Here is a 15,446-nt window from a genome sequence, read left to right on the forward strand (position 1 = left end):
TAATCTTGGGTTCTGTAATGGAACTCCAAATAGTGTCGAAACGCTTTCTCCACTGAGAAAGGGAAGACTGCAAATGCCAACGCTGGTTAAGGGTATCCACCATCGACAAATGGCAAGAAAATCATCGATACCTCAAACTTGGCTTATAGCTAGTGAAGGGAGTGGCAGGATACCACTTCCAGTCTATCCACCAAGGTTGGACAAACTGAATACCCACCTTGTGAATTAAGTGATCTAGAATTGTAGAAAGCAACAGATCAAATGTTTGTCAATCTGAATAGGCAAGACGAAATTGGACTTGCATATCTTCCCAGGATCTGAGACTCATAGAGACCCTTGAAAAGAGGTCCTTAGGAGTCTTGATGCCAATTTGAAAAAACGTAGAGCATTAGCACCTTGAGTCCTGGTCAAAGGAATACCCTAGATGGCAAACAAGGGAGACCACCAAATGTTCTGTTGGTTCAAAGAGAGCCCATCACAGAACCCATCACCAAACCATCAAAGCCAAGGCTTGACAGCTTCTCAAGCTTTCTATATGCTCTTAATAACAAAAGAGCCCTGCATGTACATGGATTCCCACATAATGATAAGGGTTTGAAAGCCAATCATCTTCCATGTAGGCCTATTAACAAGGAACCTAGAAGAAATGCAATGCCGAACCAAAACTTTCCAAGCTTCATCTCCAGTAATGGCATGTATAATCCATTTGGCACAAAGAGTGAGACCTTGCTTCTACGTGGAGAGAAGGTCAAGGCCTACAAACTCTTTGGGGAGACAACAAAAATCCCAAGCAACTCTGTGAAAGCCATGATGGTCAGAACCAGAAGCCCAAAAAAAATCATAGAGCAATCACTCTAATTTCAGATAAGAGGCTTTGGAAGGAGCCCAACAGCAAGAGTAATAAACATGCATAGCTGCTAGGACCTTTGAACAAATCTAAAATTTTCCCACAAGAGAAAGGGGTTTAGTAAGCCAATAGTCAAGCTTCTTAGCAATCTTGACAAGCAGAACGTTCCATAAATCAACTAGTGAAGCTTGAAAAGCAAAGGGAATGCCTAGAAAGTGGAAAATTTCCCCATGAGTGACCCATTTCCATTCAAATTGGTCAAGCCAAGGTGAAGCTGGCAAAAAATATTACCGATAGCAAAGCGTTTTGTGCCATTGAATAGCAGAGCTAGAGGCTAGACAAAAGTTGTCCAAGCATTGCAAAGCATTAGTGATGTTTTCCTCATCCTCCAAAAGAGTGAGAAAGGAATTATCAACAAAGTGTCCATTGACCAACTGGGAAGAGAAATTTGACAAGGAAATGCCACAAACCAAACTAGAGGAAACGGAGTGGGCTAGCAAGTAACCAAACCCTTCAACAACAAGAACATATAAAGTGAGAGCCAAAGGGCAACCCTGTTGGATGGAGTAAAAGAGCCCAAAGACTTCATATTAAGAGTTATTGATAGTAATACAAGCATTAGCATCTCCTAAAAGCATCTCCACATACTGAAGAAAATTGGGACCAAAACCAAGAGCTTAGAGCATAGCCAAAATGAAAGACCATTCAATTTGGTCATAGGCTTTGGCAAAATCAATTTTTTTAAAACACAGATGGCTAATTGGATTTGCAAGCACACTCCATGCCTTCCTAGATAGCAATGATGTTGTCAAGAATATACCTAGACTTAATAAAGCCAATTTTCTCTAGCTACACAATTAAATGTAGGAGATGACAAATTTTAAGAGAAATTGCCTTAGCAATAATCTTATAAGACACATTAAGCAGGGTAATGGGCTACCAGTTACAAATATCCTCAACATCACTAGCTTTAGATATGAATTTGATGTTTACTTTGTTGATAATAACTCCTAGACTCTTAGAATGATAGGCTTCAAGATAAACTTTGTGCAAGTCAGGACCAATAGACTCTTAGAGGTGTTTGTAAAATTCGCAAGGAAACCCATCACATCCATGGGACTTGTCATCAGCCATGGAAAAAACTGCCTCCTTGAGGTCTCAGATGGTGACAAGTTGCTCATAGAAAGCATGTTGCTTGACTGCTAGGCAGTTTGGAGTAACATAAATACACTTTCTAAGGGCTTCCTCCCAAGCAACCGAATTTCCTTGCAAAGCAAACATATTTTCATAATGGTGAACAAAAGCTTGCAAGATGTTAGGGAGACTGGAGAGAACATAAGTGCCTTGTTTGATTTTTTTAATCCTAAGATTGGTATGACAAACTCTAAGAGCCTAGAAGAATTCCTTCGAAGCCTTATTGCCTGTACACTCGAAAGTGTCACACTCTAAACCCTTCTATCCAAACGATTCCATGAGTTTGGAATGCTCGAATGCCGACTTAGAGCTCCCTATCCATGGAGTGCAAGAGAGTATATTTCAAGAATAAAAAGGCTCTCAGATGAGCCTTAGAGATACTCTTCTTGCTAGTAAACCATGCAATGGGATGTTCCAAAGACAAGATGCAAGAATGCAAATGTCCCAAGGAGTTCCTCAAGAATGCAATGCAACTAAAGATTAAACTAGGATGAATATGAAAAGTGCAGCTATTCTAAGCATGGATGAGAGTGTTACAATCCAAATATTAAGTTATGTGAGATAGATTATTGCAAAATAAAAGCTAAACTAACATGCAACATGAATCTAAGCTAAAATGCTATGGTATGAGAGAATGTAGACAAGAAATAGAAGTTCTCCACAAAGCTCCAAAGAAACCTGTTAGAAAACCTGTAGCATAACAATATTCAAAATAAGGATTGATTGAGGGGGAAAGCTCTCTCCCTTTTAAAGTCATATGGACGGTAGAGATCAACATGAAGATGGTGGATGATCAACGGTGGAATTCAAAAAGAAGAGTGATCCATGTGCACACACAAGTCAACCAATAGAATATAAGTTGACTTGTCATATAAGACAAAAGTCACAAAGCCTTTTCTTTTAATTGCAAAATAGAAAAAGGACTTTATGTGTGCACTTTAAGTGGGTTAGAAGAATGGGGTGTTTTATTTAAAAAGGGGACATGTTCTTTTAATCAAATAATGAACTTAGGATAGCATAGTCAAACTATAGGTTATAATCAAATAAATTGATTATTAGCAATTTGGTCTAGGTAAGTGATTAAATTAAACTAGCCAAAATGCTAAGAAGGGGGCTAATAGTCTAGAGACCATTTTTAGGTGATTACATTTGCCCCTCTTTGACTAATGTGTGATCGATCTAGGAACACATTATGTCAAAGAAAATAGAAAGCCAAGTAGGCGGTGATAGATATAGATATCTGATTTCAAAGAATGAAATGTCGAAATAGATCGAAAGTCCTGAATGCACAGTCTGATAGCGGTAGTATTGAACACTAGGAAGATGATGTTAGGATTTGAAAATAATTCTAACACCTAGCAAAGCAAATAGATCGAGAGCAAGTGATAAGGTCAAACAAATGCTCCTAAGAAATAGATAGCTGTAACAATCAGCAATAGAGTATTTCTGCCCCCTTGGGATCGAAATCGAAATGAGGTAAGAGGAAGCAGAAACTAGCTAGACATGAGAAAATTGAGATATAGCAATGTTTGATATGACAGATATATGATTAGAACCCAAGAATGACTATAAGAAACTGATGAAATGCCCTAGTTTGACTAGAGTTGACCTTGAAGGATATAGCATAAAAATTAGGTCAAATCTAGTAGAAAGATGATTTAGATGTGAAAAGGTGACTAGAAGTAGATATGAAGCATAGAAATGATGAAGACATGAAGAAATGAAGATGCCCCAACAATAATTCAAATATTAGACCTCAAACGGTCAGCTAACTGCTTAGAAGAAGGTAAAATTTTAAAAGACAATTTTGACCATCAAGATGAACTCGAATTTGGATTTCGATCTCGAAAATGAATCTAGGACGTTTGAAATTATTTGAGAGGTCAAAACTTTATATAATGTGATGATAAGATAGAAAAGAAATGAAGTGAAAGATTAAGAAGGTGAAAAGACATGAACAAGAAGAAAGTAAAGAAATATATGAAAGGAGTTAGCCGATATATCTATGAAAAGATGAAGAAAGAGCTCTCCCCATATGCAAGAATGCAAGACTAAGCTAGAAAATGAACCTAAAATGCAAGCTAATATGAAAAGTGGTTTACCAGCAAGAAGTGCATAACATTTAGACTCTTAATTTCATCATTGAGCATTTATTAGGGACATCATGAGATCATACAACCATCACTAGTATAACTATGAGGATATGAATATGATCGATATTAGATAGGTATGTGGAAATCCAATCTAAGCATCAAAGACATGTAAGTCAAGATAACTACACGATTAGATTCCCTAAGTTTAATAGCAAGATTACACCTGTGTCAAGGCATAAGCGCTAGGATAAACCGTGAGTGTGGTCTTGCAAAATAGTCAAGGATGATACATTTGTAAGTCAACATGTTGGATAGGACAAGCATAAATGCTTACAACACTATAGACAAACAAAGTATACCCATGAGCAAAAATCAAGAAAGTATGTCCCATGCCCCCAGTCTTCTAGTCAACGACATCCTCAAAAAACTATTAAGGAGGGAACACATGGCAAAGAAATCATCATAGACAGCACACAAAGTAGATAAAGATCAACATAGCTCAGTCGTTTAAGTGTTAAAGTGCGTGTGTGTAAGTCACTTGGCCATTTCTTCAAGACTTGATTCTGATAGTGAGAAATATTGAGACATCAGAGACCGTAGGTAAACTATCTGAAAAGTGTTGAAAAACACTTGATGTCAAGGTGGGGGAAGTGTTGAGAAACACTATTTTGTGAGTTGTCAAAGAAACCCTAATGCACAAGAATACCTCAATAGGCTAAGCAGTTGTGCCCCCAAGATGAGAACAAGAAACAATTCCAAGCTAGGAAATGTGTAGCAAAATAGGTGATTGAGACTGATAGACAGAGGTGCAAGGGTCTCAAGTAGCACCTGTTTCCAGATTTTCACCACTTGACAGATTTTTTCAGGACTTTTTTCATTTTTTTGTTATTTTGTATTTTTTATTTTTTTGGTGATACATCAAAGTACCTATTGCTAGGTTTTCACTAAGAAGATCTTTTTTTCAGGACATTTTCTAATTTTTAGGATTTTTCAGCATCATATATGATTTTTTTTGGAATTTTTTAGAAAGTTTTAGATATCACTAGTTCTCAAGCAAGATCACATCATTTTCTCCCAATGTCTAGCAAGGTATAGGATATGATGGAGCAACGAGACAATGGATAAGCAAAGATGGATGAAAAAAGAGTATGAAGCAAGTGAAAGTGATCCTCAAGGACTGACTCCTCAAGAGTACCCAAGCTAGGGAAAGAGGTGAAATAGCCATATGAAGCATGTTTTGGATAAGCAATGGAAGTAATGAGAAAGATAGCATGTAGGATAAGTGGTGAAGCCAACAAGTGCGATAGCATATAAGATAAGTGATGAAAGCTAATGAGTAAGATAGCATGAAAGCGTGCAATCCAAGAGTGTAGACATGTCAAGAGGCCTATGAGAACCATGTTTGATTTATTTTGATCAAGACTCAAGGGTCAACTAGATAGGATACTAATGGGATAGAGAAATAAGAATAAAGCTCAAGATAGAGGCTATGAGTGAATGGGAGAGCACAATAGAAAATCTGGTGGATAAGATAGCCAATATGCAAAGATAGCTCAACATTGTCAAGATCAAAGAGACAAGAAGGGATAGATGGATGATGGAAGAATTACGCATGATGCATGTTTACCGGGTTTTCATCATGGTACTTATCTAAGGTGCCACAAGAAGTAGTTTTCACCATAGGATAAATTTATTTCTCTTTACTTTTGCTACCAAGGTGCCACAAGATGTGGTTTTCACTAAGGCACATTTTCATTTTTTTTCATTTTTTCATTTTTTTCTTCTTTTTTTTCTTTTCTTTTTTTTTTTTTTTTGAATTTTTAGAAAGAGCTCAAGCTTTTTGAATGTAGATAGAGCTCCTATAGGAAAGATAAGTCATGATAAGCCAAGACCATAGAAAGGAATGCTCAAAGATTTTGATAGGGTGACGAAAGAGAAATGGTAGTAGGAAGAGTATATGGAGAATAAGAGTTCATGTATAGAAAGTAAGTGTAAGCTTTAGAGGATTTCATGAGGGTAGCTGAAATATTGGATAAGATCAACATTGACACACACCTTGAAGGTTATTGGAACAATGGGGGAATCATGGATGAAATAGACTGAGATTTAGATGTATGAGGTGGTAGAAGAGATTTGGAAAAAAGTGGAGTGGAAGGCTTTGGAATATTTTTAGGAAGATTTTTGGAAGAAGATGGAATGGAAGCCTTTGGAAGCTCAAATGTCAACTTTGAAGTATTTTCAATATTCAAGTCTTCTAAAAGAGACTTGGGAATCCACATAGCTTTAGATTTTCCTCATTCTTTGGGTGCTTGAGAGTGCATTTGTATAATGATGGATTTAGGAACCCATATTTTCTTTGGTTTAGCTCTTTGAGTAGTGGACCTTTGCGGTCTCTTTTGTGCATTCTCCTTCTTAGCATTCACATGTTGATTAGATGGGACATAGTGATCTTTCTTTTTCAATGGATTCTTATGTTTATTCTCACTTCCAAAGGACTTGGGATTTGTGGATGAATAAGGATGATACAACTGGTTTAGATGTATAGATGGGTGAAAAGTCATCAAGGATGAGTGCCTTTGTTGATCTTGAGGTATTATAGGAGAGCTAGGGAATGAGCTATGAGTGAATGTAGGAGATGGAGGAACATAAGGCCCCAATATGGATGGAAGGTTTGAATGCTTTAGCTTAGATGGATAAGGACCAAGGATAGATTTAGAAGATGCAAAGGGATAGTGGGAAGGGATATCAACATCTTTAGAATGAGCAACATGTTCAAAGCCATCAATAGACTCATGAGTACCTTTGATAGGAACACCATTTTTAATAGTAGCACTTGAAGCTTGAGAACAATTTTGAAGTGGATATGGAGAAGTAGAGCATGAGAGGATGCTTTGGTCTTGACAAGTAGCTTTGGATAGCATATGAAGAGAACTTTTCTCATAATTTTCAGTAAGCTCAAGGGAGATAATGGAAGTGGTATCTTCATCATACTTAGGAGGTGGACAAGATATAGGATATGGAATGGAAAAATCTTGAAAGAGATGAACGGGTGCTTGATCTTGATCTTTCTTGACATTTATAGCTTTTTCTTTTTCAGATTCCTCTTGACATGGAGCCACTTCTAAGGACAAGGGAGAATGAAGAGTGAATGGAGTAGTGCTTGGATTAGGCATAGTAGTGCATGAAGGTTGAGGATGTTTAGGATTAGTAGCATGGAAAAGGTTTGCAACCAAGTGAAGGTTAGCTTGAGTTTCTTTTAGAGATAGCCCTTGAGGATACACATAGTCAATGTTGGAAAGCATTAGGTTCTTTATTTGATGGAGGCATGTTGGAAAGATTTGAAGTGTTGGGAGATGCACGAGTGTTGGAAGAAGTGGAAGATGTAATAGAGCTGCTACTAGACATAGGTTCATTAATGTAATCTTGCTCAAGAAAAGTATCCTCATCGCATGAATCATTAGAGGTATCAATAATTCCATTATCAATAAGATCTTGGATTTTATGTTTCAGCTCAATGCAATTTGAAGTACTATGGTCATTAGATCAATGATAGGCACAATAGGTATCCAAGAATGGATTTCCATAGGAGCTAGACTTAGGCAACATGATGAGCTTGGTGCCAAGAAGTGTTCTCAAAATGTCATCATAAGAATTCGCCAAGGGAGTAAAATTTCTCTCAAAAGTATGTCTAGAGTCCTTTGGTTATTTCTCAAGTGAATAGAATGCATTCATGTCTTCATCATTATCTTGGTCAAAGATAGGTCCATCATGAAATTTTGGAATAGGCTCAAAGTAGGTATCACTTGCTTGTCCTCTAAAGAGGTCTTTAGATCTAGAAGATGAAGACATTTGATGTCTTGAAGTAGAGCATGTAGACCTAGAAGAAGCAGATGACCTCAAAGAAGGTGACTCACATGCATGTAAAGACCTTAAGGAAGATTCATGTAATGATGCAATCTTCTCCTCTAACCTTTTCTCAAGTTTAGACTTCATTTTTGTCATGCACTTAGAGAGATGAAGGTAAGAAAGATCATTTGTCTCTTTTAGTTCTTTATATTGTGCATATAGATCTTGAAACTCTTTAGTGACATGGAGGATATCATGATCATCTAGATTCGATTGAAGTTTGGTAGCACAAGGTTTAGATCCCATAGTTTTAGATGCAAAGCCAAGCATAAAAGAGCCTAGAAGATAACTTGATGTTGAAACTATAGGAGGTAGAGTGTTTAATTTCCAAGATAGTGGAGAGAGATTAAAGTGACTTGTGAAACAATATGTCCAAGAAACTTACGACATGAATGACTCAAGTCAATAGCTAGGCAAGATGCCCAAATAGCCAAATAAATAGAGCAAGTAGGGTGACAAGTGAACAACTTTTCCAATCCAAGAGTGTAGTCAAGAAATCAAGGTAACCATTTTAGCAAAAGGATAACTAGCAAGCATGCATAGACCATGAAGATAGAAAGACCAAGAGCACCAAGACCAAAGAGTCACTTTAAGCGTGTTCAAGAACTAGAGACATAAAAAATAAAAATCAAATGATGAGACTCCCCTTAGCAAGCAACACAAGAAAATGTTTGCATTTGATGTTTTGACTTGGTTGACAAAGTTTGACAATAGTTGATAGCGTAGCAAGTTTGATGTTCAAAAGAAATTTCTTTCCAAGCAAGATAGTGACACATGGAGTAGTCTTCAAACAATCAAGCAAGGGACAAAGCAACCTTGCATGATACAAGCATATGTGAGGTCTTTAAAGAAAGCCGTATAACTATCATCATGCGTATGTTCCAAAGATTTCCACAGGTCTAGCACATTCGAGAACACATCAAGCAATATCTACCTAAAGGACATGGTTCATTACTCAACAACTTGGCCCATACTTGATGCTCCTTCGCCTCACACCAAGTGGTTGCCCACAAGAGATATTGGCTTTGTCATGGAAATGTCATAAGCATAACCAAGGGAACACATATGGTGAGTGTAAATCTTGGGGTGATCCGAGTAGTCCACTAGGATCAATCCTTGCACCAAGAAGTTGAGCGGCTAAAAAGGGTAGTTACTAACTTAGGATATTTAGATAGGGCTTCCGTTCATAGTGTTCCTCTTGCTCCCAATTATGGGACACCTCACCTTGCGATGAGTAACCGATCTCGCGACCACAAGAGTACCTTAAGCATTCTTGCCTAGTGATCTCCCTATAGTCGAAATCCCATAAGTGATCACACTAGGCGAAGACAAACACTATGTCTACCAAAGTTTTGTGTCCCTAATAGCCTTGAGTTTATAGTGGGTTGGAAGAGCCGGGTAATCTGCTTGTCCCCACTTGGGTCGTTCCTTTCAGGTTGTCCGAGAGCAGACCCTCTAAAGGATTCTAACTACACAAAGTGGATCAACTTTTGGAAGTCAAGATTTCTGGTTCACCACAAGGGTGAAGAGCATACTCTCCTATTCCAATCATTTTCTCCCAAACACGCCAAGAAGATTCAGTTACCCCTTGCTTTTGAAACCAAATGGCAAGTCAAGATTTTTGATTCACCACAAGAGTGAAGAGCATACTCTCCTATTACCAAAAGACTCCAATCACAAGTTTTATGTGCCTATGGAGAATAAACAATTAGTCAATGCCACACATGAAAACAAAAAAATAATTTTTTTTGGGTTTTTATGCTTTGGGCAGCCTTGCAAACAATGTTAGTAGCCCTTGCGCATTTGAAGCTTTGACATGCGTTCTTTTTATGCAATGTTTCAATTTTTTTTCATAAGGATGGCAACCTGTAATCACAACTTGTTAGCACCAAAATTTAGTGTGAAATAACATAAAAATATGCAATAAAAAGTGGTGAGTTGCCTCAAAAATACAATTTATCTTCCAACCAAGTGCATGCAAAGAAAGTGCAAGTTAATCACAAATGCTCTCATTTTTACTCTTTGATTTTGACCTAGTCAACAAGATTGGACTTGTTTGCTATGATTTCGTATCCAAAAATAAAAATGAAAAGAAGAGACCCCTGTTAAAAATCAGAGAGCTTTCCAAAAATGCAAGAAATTTAAAAAAAATCTCTTCATTTGCGCTCTAGAGATCGATTTTGTCAAAATAGGCCAAATTTATCAAATCGAGTTTTTGATCCTTAATACGACCTCAAAATTCAAAACACAAAGAAAGAACCCCCATTAGAATTGAAAAGCATTTCTTAAAATGTAAATTTTTCTGAAAAATACGCTGATGTGCGACCAAAAATGACTTTTTATGAAAAAAAAAGAAAATATCATAACTTTTGCAAATCATGTCAAAATTCTATAAAAATCAGAATAAAAATTTTTGGATACATACCCAACCCACAGAAAAAATTTCAGAATCAAAATCCAAGCGGTTTAAAAGATATGATCAAATCTTTAAACCAACTAGATTTTTGGCCTTCAAACCAATCTACTTAAGGGTTGGCCCTAAAATCAAAGTGATAATCTTACAAAAACACTTAATTAGATCCAATATGCTGCTGTAAAAAAATCAGAGATGAAAAATAAAAGCAAATGGAGCTAGAAACTTGATTCAAGCCCCACGATGGGCACCAAAAATGTACACTCGAAAGTGTCACACTCTAAACCCTTCTATCTAAATAATTCCATGAGTTTGGAATGCTCGGATGCCGACTTAGAGCTCCCTATCCACGGAGTGCAAGAGAGTATATTTCAAGAATAAAAAGGCTCTCAGATGAGCCTTAGAGATACTCTTCTTGCTAGTAAACCATGCAATGGGAGGTTCCAAAGACAAGATGCAAGAATGCAAATGTCCCAAAGAGTTCCTCAAGAATGCAATGCAACTAAAGATTAAACTAGGATGAATATGAAAAGTGAAGCTATTCTAAGCATGGATGAGAGTGTTACAATCCAAATATTAAGCTATGTGAGATAGATTATTGCAAAATAAAAGCTAAACTAACATGCAACATGAATCTAAGCTAAAATGCTATGGTATGAGAGAATGTAGACAAGAAATAGAAGTTCTCCACAAAGCTCCAAAGAAACTTGTTAGAAAATTTGTAGCATAACAATATTCAAAATAAGGATTGATTGAGGGGGAAAGCTCTCTCCCTTTTAAAGTCGTATGGACGATAGAGATCAAGATGAAGATGGTGGATGATCAACGGTGGAATTCAAAAAGAGGAGTGATCCATGTGCACACACAAGTCAACCAATAGAATATAAGTTGACTTGTCATATAAGACAAAAGTCACAGAGCCTTTTCTTTTAATTGCAAAATAGAAAAAGGAATTTATGTGTGCACTTTAAGTGGGTTAGAAGAATGGGGTGTTTTATTTAAAAAGAGGACATATTCTTTTAATCAAATAATGAACTTAGGATAGCATAGTCAAACTATAGGTTATAATCAAATAAATTGATTATTAGCAATTTGGTCTAGGTAAGTGATTAAATTAAACTAGCCAAAATGCTAAGAAGGGGGCTAATAGTCTAGATGACCATTTTTAGGTGATTACATTGCCAACCTCCAACTGATGGAGGCAAGCTTTGATCTGGGCCCCTCGAGCAACATAATTATCTGCAACCTGTTTGTCATTACAAAGCTTGGCAAGCTGAATTTGCAAATCAACATCAAAAGGGTTAAGGGTGAGAGCCTCAAAAGATTTCTTGAGAACTATAGTAATGGATTCATAAGACTGTCGTCTGAATACCACCAACTGCCACCCATATATGCACAGAAATCATGTAGTTTTGGTAATAGCATCATTCCACCACTAAATCCACCCTGTCTAAGAATGCAGACATGGTTCCAAATTCTAGACATGTAGGATATGAGCAATAGTGGAAGCATGCATCAACACTGACGTATTGAGGAAAAACTAAGTCCTAACAACCCACTAGATAGTTGTGTGCCACAAAATGGAAAAATAAATGGGATAGTGGTATGATAATATCACATCTAGCAAAGGAATGATAGTTAAATCTTGATCCTTGGAAAAGGAGAAAAAGGATAGTGTAGTAATCATGGCACAATCAAGGCATTTCAAAATGCAGTCAGAGCCAACTCGAAAGTTGGACCAAGTGTGCTAGACCCCACTATGCTAGCAACGGTTAGGATTGGGATAAAAAAGGCCCAATTTATTGTGCATGTAGTACCAAGCTTCCCTTACGCCAGCTATCTAGCGAAAAGGCAAAATGTCATCTTTGTCAGGGCCAACTCAACCATATTGAAGTCGCCACACATAACCCAAGTGTCTACAGGAAAGTTGTCAGCCATCCAACCCCACAATTGAGATCTTTCCACAACATCATTGGAAGTATACACATTAACTACTCCAAAAGAATGATTGTTGATAGAAAACAAAAGCCAATTTATTTTGTGCATGGGGTCAGAACCATGTGAAATAATAGCAGAATGAAGACGAGGTGACATAAGAGTAACTACACTACCTCTACCATACTCGTGCTGAGAGAAAAACATAATGCCATCTAGCCAAATGATGCGACATGCAGTGGAAAGCATTAAACCAAAGATTTTAAGCTCTTGCATACAAATAAAATCTAAATTACCAAGTCTATGATGGGTATCCTTGACATAATACTTTCTAGAGAGTTCTGTAAGACCTCACAAGTTCCATGATAAAAAATTTATGAAAATTCTTCCATGTCTTCCTAATCCTTGAGAGAAGAGTAACTATTTTGCAAGAAAGTTGAAACTTGGTTAAAGCCAGAAGGAAAATCCTTTGGATTGATAGTTCGTCGTTTCTCCTCTAGTTTCTCAGCATCTCTGAGAGGATAGCAAGAATGTTGCACATTCTGAGTCACAATTGAGGAGGCAACAAAGGGGTGTGAATCATAATTGAGGTGTTAGCCCTTGTGGCCACCTTGATTCCCTAAGAACTACTAGGGTTTGAAACTTGTGAAACACCAGGGTTTGGTTTCAAAAAAACCATCATTGACCCTACAATGGTTGGGGTTTGTGCTCCTATTGAAATAGGAGGAAACAAAATGACAGCCGCATATGACTGTTTAAGGGTCAAGGGAGCCTTGCCCTTGCGCCCAACAATAGTCCATTCTTCTTTTTGCTTCCCTTCTGAAGGTTTCACAGGGGCCTCTTTAGATGAGGGTTTAACCTTGGGCACAGCCAAAGGGAAATCCCTAATCTTGTGTTCTATTGACTAGCACCTATAATAGGTGTTGGGTAGGTTCAAATAAAGCACCTTCTAAGAGAAGGTTTGATAACCAACCTTTATCTCCATAGAATCCTTGAGATCCTTGGAGAGATCAACCTCAATGCATACACGTTTCTGAGGACAAGCATTGAAAACCTTTTCATGTTCCTTGGTAATAACTTTTCCAAGAGTATTGACAATGGACTCAATAAAAGGCCAACATGGCAAGGGTAAACCTGGGAACTCAACCCACATAGGAAGTTGAATGCAAGATATTGATCAATATATTTAATAATGAAGTTGAATGCAAGATATTGATATGTAAAGGATGAAGTTTAAATTGTACTTTGGTATAATGGATATTCTTTTATTCTTGAATATTTGCTAGAAAGTAAAAAATAAAGGCTCATGCTTTCCTATTCAAATTGTAAAAATGTCTATGTGAATGATATAAAATCCTTCAAGAAATAGTTTCAATTGAGTAGTATACATTGAAATCAAAATAGTCAGTCAACTTTGTTGTGGGTTGGATCCACAACTTTGATATAGCTTCTTAGATAAATATTTATCTTAAAGTCCACATATGTGTGTGTTTACTCTTTTTAAAATTTTGAATTATATTCTCTTCATTTATTGGTAGAGATTGATAGGATTAAAAAGGTAATTGAGGAGACTTAGATTATTAGGGTCACAATTTATATTCATTTATTCTTGAATTTGGCTATAAAGATTAAAGTTGAAGGTTTATGCTTCCATATCATATTGTAAAAATGTATTTGTGAATGATATAAAATCCTTATAGAAATAGCTTCATTTGAGTAGTATACATTGAAATCAAAATAGTCAATCAACTTTTTTGTGGGTTGAATCCACAACTTCGAGATAGCTTCTTAGACAAAGGTTTTATCTTAAAGTCCACATATTTGATGAAGTTAAATTTGTGTGTTTACTTTTTAAAAAAAAATTGAATTATTTTCTCTTCATTTATTGGTAGCATTTGATAGAATTTTAAAAGCAATTGAAGAGACTATTAGATTACTAGGGTCAAGATCTCTTGGATAACCCCCTTGGAAAGCCTAATTTTATGGTCATGGAAATGATCAATAAGAACAATATTTAGTCATCCCAATATTTTCTAATCATGCCACAAATCTAGACTTACCTCAATTCTCCACTTCAATATATTATGTCAATGAATGCTCCTTAAACACAAATGATATTCGAATGGATCATAGATATATAAGGATAATCAATAGACAAATGTTAAAATATCTTTCACTAGCAATGTATATCAATAAGTTGTACAATTCAACATGTACCAAGTTGTCTTGCAATAGGAATAAAATCAATTTAAATTGTAATTTTGTATAATGTATATTCTTTTAGGCTTGAATCTTGGTTATACAGTTTAAACTTGAAGTCTCGTGCTTTCCATATCAGATTGTAAAAAGGTCTTTGTGAATGATATAAAATCCTTAAAGAAATAGCTTCATTTGAGTAGTATACATTAAAATCAAAATAGTCAATCGATTTTGTTGTGCGTAGGATCCACAACTTAGAGATAGCTTCTTAGACAAAGGTTTATCTTAAAGTCCACATATTTGACAAGGTTAAATTTGCATGTTTACTTTTTTTGAAATTTTGAATTCTTTTCTCGTTATTTACTTTTTGTGATTGATAGGATTTTAAAAGTAATTAAGGATACTATTAGATTACTAGGGTCATAATTTATATTATTTTATTCTTAAAACTTGGCTATAAAGTTTAAACTTGAAGGTTCATGCTTCCATATCAGATTGTAAAAATTTATTTTTGAATGATATAAAATCCTTCAATAAATAGCTTCATTTGAGTAGTATACATTTAAATCAAAATAGTCAATCGACTTTGCTTTGGGTTGAATCCACAACTTTGAGATAACTTCTTAGACAAAGGTTTATCTTAAAGTCCATGTATTTGATGAAGTTAAATCTATTTGTTTACTTTTTAAAAAAAATTGAATTCTTTTCTCTTCATTTATTGGTAGAGTTTGATACGATTTTAAAAGGAATTGAGGAGACTATTAGATTACTAGGGTCAAGATCTCTTGGATAACCCCCTTGGAAAGCCTAATTTTATGGTTATGGAAATGATCAATAAGAACAATATCTAGTCATACAA

Source organism: Cupressus sempervirens, chromosome 7 (genome assembly GCF_028749045.1).
Source record: "Cupressus sempervirens isolate cs-2001-9-10 chromosome 7, ASM2874904v1, whole genome shotgun sequence".
Classification (NCBI taxonomy): Eukaryota; Viridiplantae; Streptophyta; class Pinopsida; order Cupressales; family Cupressaceae; genus Cupressus; species Cupressus sempervirens.